The sequence below is a fragment of the Triticum urartu genome, chromosome 2A (assembly GCF_056163025.1).
Source record: "Triticum urartu cultivar PI428250 chromosome 2A, HENAU_Tu73, whole genome shotgun sequence".
Classification (NCBI taxonomy): Eukaryota; Viridiplantae; Streptophyta; class Magnoliopsida; order Poales; family Poaceae; genus Triticum; species Triticum urartu.
The window spans coordinates 90,308,675-90,316,888 of record NC_141874.1 but is presented as its reverse complement, the minus strand read 5'-3'; positions in this window follow the sequence as shown (position 1 = coordinate 90,316,888).

Sequence of the window (8,214 nt, the reverse complement as noted above, 5' to 3'; positions counted from 1 at the left end):
CCTCCCGATCACGTACCTGCTCCCTCCCTCAATCCCCTGCTCCGCCGCCGCACCCCAATTCTCGATCTGGATCTTCAGCTCACGCCGACGCGGTGTCTTCCGGCGATGACCTCCTCCTCACGCCCTCGCCCTCATCCTCCTACTCAAGATGTAACCGTCGCCTCCCTCGCCCGCGGCCATGATGACCGGTGGCGCCGCAGATCACCCTCTGGTCCATGGCCTCGACGGCGACGACGTAGCCCGCGCCCGCGTTCTTCCTCCCCCATCTCGTCTCCTCTCCGGTCGCTGTTGAGGAGCCCCGTTTCGCGCCGTCACCATGGTTGCCTGCAGCGAGCAGCATCTCCTCTCCGGTCGCTGCAGAGGAACCCCGTTTTGCACCGCCACCATGGTTGCCTGCAGCGAGCAGCAGAGGACCTAGCCACCGCGTCCGACCTCAACCGCCGCCCGAAACCCTTGCCCCTCCTTCCAACTGCAGGTCAAGCCAGCAGGATCCCGTCCAAGAAGAGCATTTGATGCATGAGTGCATCCCCTTCTCTTCTTCTTCTTCTTCTTCTTCTTCTTCTTCTTCTTCTTCTTCTTCTTCTTCTTCTTCTTCTTCTTCTTCTTCTTCTTCTTCTTCTCGGCTCATTTGTGCGTATGTTTGTGGCCGGGCACACAATCCATTAATCCTTCAAATTTTCGCACAGAAGGTGCCCTATTTTTCCTCTTTGCATTTTTTCGTGTTAATTTTTTTAGATTGTTTGTGTTGGCAAATGGAAAAGGACTCAGAATCCTTGATTTCTACTGATTTTGAATTTCTTACTTCATGTACATCCATTCATTAGGAATAGGACGCCAATAACTACCGAACGTTCGGGCTGGGAGACCCCCGACCCGAACGACTCATTCGTACTGGAGGAGAGATCGATGCGAACGAATCCGTTCGGCAGGAGATCCCCCCAACGCGAACGCCCCTCCCCGTCGACCCTACAGCTCGGTAGCAAAAAAAGCCCAATATTTTTTTGATGTGCCAGATTAAAGCCATACTTTTCCTGTGCTATGAAAAAAAAATGTGATCAACTTTAAAAGCACAAAAAATGCCATGGGTAAAAAGAATTTGTTTTTCTTGCAATGACCCAGAAGAAAATTAGTCATGGAATTTCCATCATATAAATAAAAAAACATTGCCATGGATGATTCATAGTAAAAAAATGTCATGGTATTTTAATTAAACTTTCATATATTGTATGCACAAATTGAACACAAAACTATGTGCGAGGAATTTGCCATGGTGTGGTAGTATAAATTGCCATCTTTAACAAATACAATTGCCATGGCACTAAAGAATAAAATTTCCATCATGAAAATTAAGAAAAGAAAGGAATTTGCTATGGTCCATGATCTCATACATAAATTTACATTTGTTTAAAAAAAACTAGCTAACTATAATGAAATGGTTACACATGGCAAATTTAGTAAGTTATTCTTCAGAAAAAGATGGCAAATTTAGGAGACTTTTCACTAAACCACATGGCAACTTTTTGGGAAAATGTAACAGGTACATGGATTTTTATTGGAAAAGATGGCAAAAAAACACTCATGAAAAATAATCTAGGAAACCCGTCCTACACGATAAAAAAATTGCCATGCTATGTAGTGAATGAACTTTTTTTGCCATGGAAATAAAAGTTAAATATTTGCCATGGCAAATTGGGTAAATTTTCCATGGCAAAAATAAAAAGAAAAAATTGCCATGGCGATAAAAGTTAAGAGTTGCCATGGCGATTTAGGTAAATTTGACAAGTCAATTAAGGTAATTTTGCCATGGCAAAAATAAATAGCTAATTTTATTGCCATAATATTTTACTATATACATGAAGAAACAAAAAAAATGTGGATTGAAAAATGCCATGGCAAATAAAAAAGTAAAATTTTCCATGGATGTAAAAGTTAATTTGCCATGGCAAGTAAAGAATTAAATTTGCCATGAATAAAAGTAAAAGTAAAAAAAGTTCCCATGTATGTAAAAAAGGTAAATTACCATGTATGTAAAGGTTAAATTGCCATGGCAAAACAAAAAAAGTTTAATTTGGCATGGCGCTTTAAAAAAGGTAAAAATTGCCATTGAAGAAGAAAGCTAAAATTGCCATGGCAAAAAGATGGTAAAATTGCCATGGCTATAAAACCAAATTTTCCTTGTTGCAAAAAGAAATAATTTCGCCATGCCATTGTTCCAAAAATTTGACATGGTCCATGCACTAGAAATGCCATGATGCATAAAAAATAAATTTGCCATCACAATGAACTCTATTTGTCATCGTCCCATGAAAATGTAATTGCCATGGCAAAACATTCTTTGGATGGACTTTGTAAAAGAGAAAAAACGAACCATGGCAAAAATGCTTTTAGTTGCCATGGAAAACAACACATCCATAAAAAAAACTGATTTTAGTTGCTATGGCAAGTTTGCCATGTTTTTGAACATCTTAGATTGCTATGTTTTTGAACATCTTAATTTGCCATGTTTTTTAACATCTTGAAAATAAAGAATTTTGACATGTTTGCCATGGCAAGTTTTCCATGATTGAGACAGGCCATGATATTAGGACAAAAACAGTCAAATATATTGTCATGTGAATGAACTGACAAATTATAAAGTTGCCACGGTCTGAGAATTTGTAATAATCTAAGAAATTGCCATGTATTATAGGACCAAAAAACTAAATTTGTGTACTACTCACATGGCAAAGTTAGTAACTAAATAAATCACAGCAGAAAATTGTGTTCTACTCAGATTTAAGCGTAGCATGGCAAATTTAGGGACTATTTCATATACAAACCGTCGCAAAATTGTGTTAAAAAAAAGCTCATAATAGCATCTAGCAAAAAAATCATCAGACATCAGTAAAAATGGGACATGTCGGATCCCTTCGGCTGTGGTGTTGCTCGAGCTCGATGAGCACCTCCCCGCCGGGCTCCCTTCTTAGAATGGATGCTGACACGCCGTCGGTGAGGAGCCCATTGCCCCCTCCACCAACACATGGCGCTGTCCTAGGGAACTCGTCGCAGGGCACCCGCCTCCGCTCTCCGCCTGGTGCACGCCGGGAAGCCGTCGCTGCCTCCCCCAAGTCACCTGACGAGAGCGAAGATGGCACGATGCTTCATTGCTCCACCGCCGTTGTTGCTCCTGTACGGCCTAGCCACCGCCGCGCCCGCCCTTTCCGTGTGACCGCACCTCGAGCCGGTCGGTGAGTTTGAGGAGGAGACGACCGAGATGCCCGCCGCCACGGTCGCACCTCTAGCCGGTGGGCGCGGAGCAGTCAGGCCGCGCTCCAGTCAACATCGTCTCTGGAGGGGAGACGGCTGCCGCGACAGCGTAGACGAGCGGGCGGAGCTCGCCCTTCGCCACGACCGCGCCTCTACGCCGGCGAAGATTCACGCGGATGGATGCGGTCTCGACCGCCCAACGTGGCGGCGCGAGGAGCTGGCAACAGTGACGATCTAGCTCACAGATAAGCTGTGGAGAGGAAGAGTGGGTGAGAGAAAGAAAAGGATAAGGCTGGGAGGGAGGGGTGGGGGCGAAGGAGACGAGGTCGTTCGGTCGTTCGACGGAAAATCCTGAACTAATTTTCTCTGTCACCTGCTCTAACATTTGTGCAAATCATCTGACGGCAGTCGAGGCGTTCAGGTCCAAATGCCAAAATCCCAGACGTTCGGGAGTTATTGATCCCGTAAGTTTGAAGCCACCATTGCAACATCCGTTGTTACTTCTATCCACTTGATGAAGGGGTGCATATTGTCGGGGGCTGCATACTCACACCTCACACCAAAGCCCAACATCTAAAATGGGAGACCTCAACCAAGCCAAACTGCCGGGTCTGGTTCACACACTAGTCCAGTGCACTCTCAGTGTGCACCGCATGCGCGCGCTGCAGAGGCCGTCACCACCGTATTTCACCAATTCATCTTCAGAGCAGGTACTAATGCATCGACCTTGTCAGACCTGCCGTCGACGCCACCACCTCCCTACACGCGTTCATCATCACACATCCTTCGCCCAACAGTTTATTGATTTCGAAGAAGGTAGTGTGGATTTTTTGATTTCCTAAAAGAGTTTTGGTTGAACATTTTTTTCTCAGAAGAAGACAAAAAATAAAATAAAGAATAAAATATGCTCCAATGATTATGCTCCATACTGGGTAAAAATCTCATTGGTGTACACACCGCCGTGAACAACAATTGGTTCTTCGTTCGGTGTAGCGTAGACCATAAACGTGAAAAAATAATATCAAAGGAGAAGAGCTTTTGTCACTAAAAACCAAATCATTTCTACATAGGCAAATGGACCATAATAAGGCATACACTCTCACTCGTATTAGCATTCTGAATCTATTTGAAGTACCGTCCAATGAGTGATAAAAAATATTGGCAACACTTGTCCATGGATAAAGATTGAACGCTATTTGGATGTCTGGCGCGCAAACTTGAACTGGAAAAAGTGGTGCTTGATTGTCTAGTCGTGAGTACAAATGCTACACTTCTTCTTTCCTTGCCAATTGCAACAATGATGTTATCTTCGGTTAATACAACTCCCCTCCGAATATACTATACGGAGATTTTAACCTTTAGTGGAATTTTCGACTTTCAATTTTTCTTGTTATTATTACTGGGACCTCTGAACGTGTGAGTGATGGTAGACTGTGAATGACCCATATGTAGTGAGGTTCCAGTGAAACACATTTCATCCTTGTATTAGATTAATCTAATCAGGATAAAAGATTTTGCCATGACATAATACGGAGGCCAATCAAATCCCGTCCGAAAAAATATCCGACGAGGATGAATTGAGCACATGTGCAAGGGTGTCATTCTTATCGCGAACAATGTGATACAAAGCTGAATATTGTTGTCGGAGGCTCGCATTGCCTAGCCAGCTGTCCTCCAGAAATGGATCTCTGACCCGTCTTTTATCGCAAAGGATCGAAAGCAGAAAAAATATTTTTTACCGCCATTAGACTATCTCAAAAGTGCGAGTCACCGGGTTTTCAATAGGCGTGAGACATAGACTTTTGGGCTAGATACTTATTGCACAATAGGGTTTGCCAAACACCATCCTCAGTAAGTAAGACATCATTCCTGACCCGCATGTCGTGAATGTAAGGCCATCTTAGTCTTTTGGCCTACAAACCACACTCCATTTGGCCAAGCAGTACCTTTTCTTTTCATTGTCTCCTTGCCAAAAGGATCTGGATCTAAAATAATCCAACCTTTGCAAGACCTTTTTTTGGGAGTTGAAAAAACTAAAGCATATAGAGAACCATATTAATGAGAACATAATTGATGAAGACCAATTATCCTCCAACAGAGAGGAACTTGTCTTTCCAACTGCTCAACCGTTTCTCTAAGACACCTCTACATGTTTCCACTCCACATTAGTGAGACGTTGATAATGAATTGGAATTACCAAATATTAATCGGAATTGGCTGTAACGCCCTCGATGCGGCTATAGCTCCCACGTGTCGAGGCACGACTTAGAGACATAACCGCATTGAAAGCAATGTCGCAAGTCAGGCAATCATTACAACATCCCATGTAATACATAATAAAAGGGGGAGATAACATAGTTGGCTTACACTCGCCACGTCACATCAGAGTACATAAATAACATCCATCAAACAATCACTCATGGCCCGACTACGGCGCCAAAATGGAAAAGAACCCAACATGCGACAAGGCCCTGAATCAAACCCCAACTAGGCACCACTACTGATCATCGGGAAAGGAAACATAATAACGCTGAGAGTCCTCGTCGAACTCCCACTTGAGCTCGTACTCGTCACCTGGAGCGGAATCACCTGGACCTGCATCTGGAATTATAGTATCTGTGAGCCACAGGGACTCAGCAATCTCGCACCCTCGCGATCAAGACTATTTAAGCTTATAGGAATGGATAAGGCAGATATATGTGGAGCTGCAGCAAGCGACTAGCATATGTGGTGGCTATCTTATTCGCAAGAGAGAGCGAGAAGAGGAGGCAAAGCACGAGCGAGAATCTAGAAGGACAACCTGCGCAAGCATTACTCTAACACCATGTCCGCTTCCCGGACTCCGCCGGAAAGGGGCCATCACGGTAACACACGCGTTTGATTCATTTTAATTAAGTTTAGTTAAAGTTATCTACAACCGGACATTAACAAATTCCCATCTGCCCATAACCGCGGGCACGGCTTTCGAAAGATCAATCCCTGCAGGGGAGTCCCAACTTAGCCCATGACAAGCTCTCACGGTCAACGAAGGAATAGACCTCCACCCGAGACACACCGATCAGACTCGGTAACCCGGTACAACAAGACAATTCGACAGGTTAAAACAAGACCAGCAACACCGCCCGAATGTGCCGACAAATCCCGATAGGAGCTGCACATATCTCTTTCTCAGGGCACACTCAGATGAGCAAGACGACGGGTAGGCCAGCCCAGAGTTGCCCCTGGTAGCCCCGGACATTGCTCGGTTGGACCAACACTCAGAGGAGCACTGGCCCGGGGGGGTTAAAATAAGATGACCCTTGAGTCTGCAGAACCCAAGGGAAAGAAAAGGCTAGGTGGCAAATGGTAAAACCAAGGTTGGGCATTGCTGGACAAGCTTTAATCAAGGCGAAATATCAAGGGGTTCCCATTATAACCCAACCGCGTAAGGAACGCAAAAATCCGGGAACATAACACCGATATGACGGAAACTATGGCGGCAAGAGTGGAACAAAACACTAGGCGAGAGGCCGAGCCTTCCACCCTTTACCAAGTATATAGATGCATTAAGATAACATGGCAATATAATGATATCCCCAACAAATAAATAAATGATGTTCCAACAAGGAACGGCTCCAATCTTCACCTGCAACTAGCAACGCTATAAGAAGGGCTGAGCAAAGCGGTAACATAGCCAAACAACGGTTTGCTAGGTCAAGGTGGGTTAGAGGTTTGACATGGCAATTGGGAGGCTGACAAGCAAAAGGTAGGCATCGTAGCATTGGCAAAGCAAGAGCGAGCAAACTAGCATAGCAAAGATAGTAGTGATTTCGAGGGTATGATCATCTTGCCTGCACAGTTGTCAGAGTTGACTGGATCCTCACAAGCAAACTCAACGGGCTCCTCGGTAGCGAACTCGTCTCCCGGCTCTACCCAACAAGACAAACAAGCAACAAGGATACAATCAACCACGTGCAAGACCAAACAATATGATGAAAAGATGATATGCTATGCGGGATGCGATGCGGGATGCAAAATGCAAGATATGACAGGAAATGCATGAACCTGGCCTCAACTTGGAATTCCAAGGGTGCCACTGGATAGAGGGGATGAAATCTCTTGAAAACGATATAAAGATCATTGGAATCGGAGTTACGGTTTGAAAATGGCAAGCGTTTTAAGATATGACACCGGTCTGCGATTTACAGCAAGTAGGCATCTAAATGCAACGAAATGAACATGTTACAGCCACCAAACATGACAACAAAATGTATGGCAGGGATGCCCACAAGATGCTTAACAAATCACTAGCACTGAGCCACGGCCAAATCATCCATTAAGAGGTACAAACAAGCATGGCAAAAACACAAATGCAAAACAGATTCCAGACTTAGTGAAATTAACACTTGTCTGAAATTTCAGATCACGATGCTCTCTTCGGAGCAGCAAAACAACATGAAACATGACCTGAACATGACAAGTAAGAACATGGCATGGAGCTACTCAACAAGCTTAACAAAAGTCCCAAAGTGACCTGGGGCCAAAAGGGATCACAAAATATATTAACGGGCACACGAACATAGCTAAAACACAATCAGTTTTCAGACTTAGTGAAAACTGAGACATGCTGAAATATAACTCACGAAGGCATGTAAACGATCTCGATGCACTCACCACGGTGCAAGTCACAGCAAGGCAAGCATACATCCATTAAGAAGGCACAAAATACAAGCTAGACATGGCAAGAACAATGACATAGCATGCACGGATCGACTACAATAACTCCGGCAAAATCACAAACAAGTTGACGATCTGCCCAGATTAACAACGAAGCAAAAGTTGAGCTCGATTGAGTCAACCCAGAGCACTCCACATATGCAAACAAAGACATGGATGGATAGAGCATAACATAAATATCAAAACTCCCTTACTGATCATCCTCAAAAGAGGTACGGATCACTAGGAAACAAGCTGGACACATAGCATCAT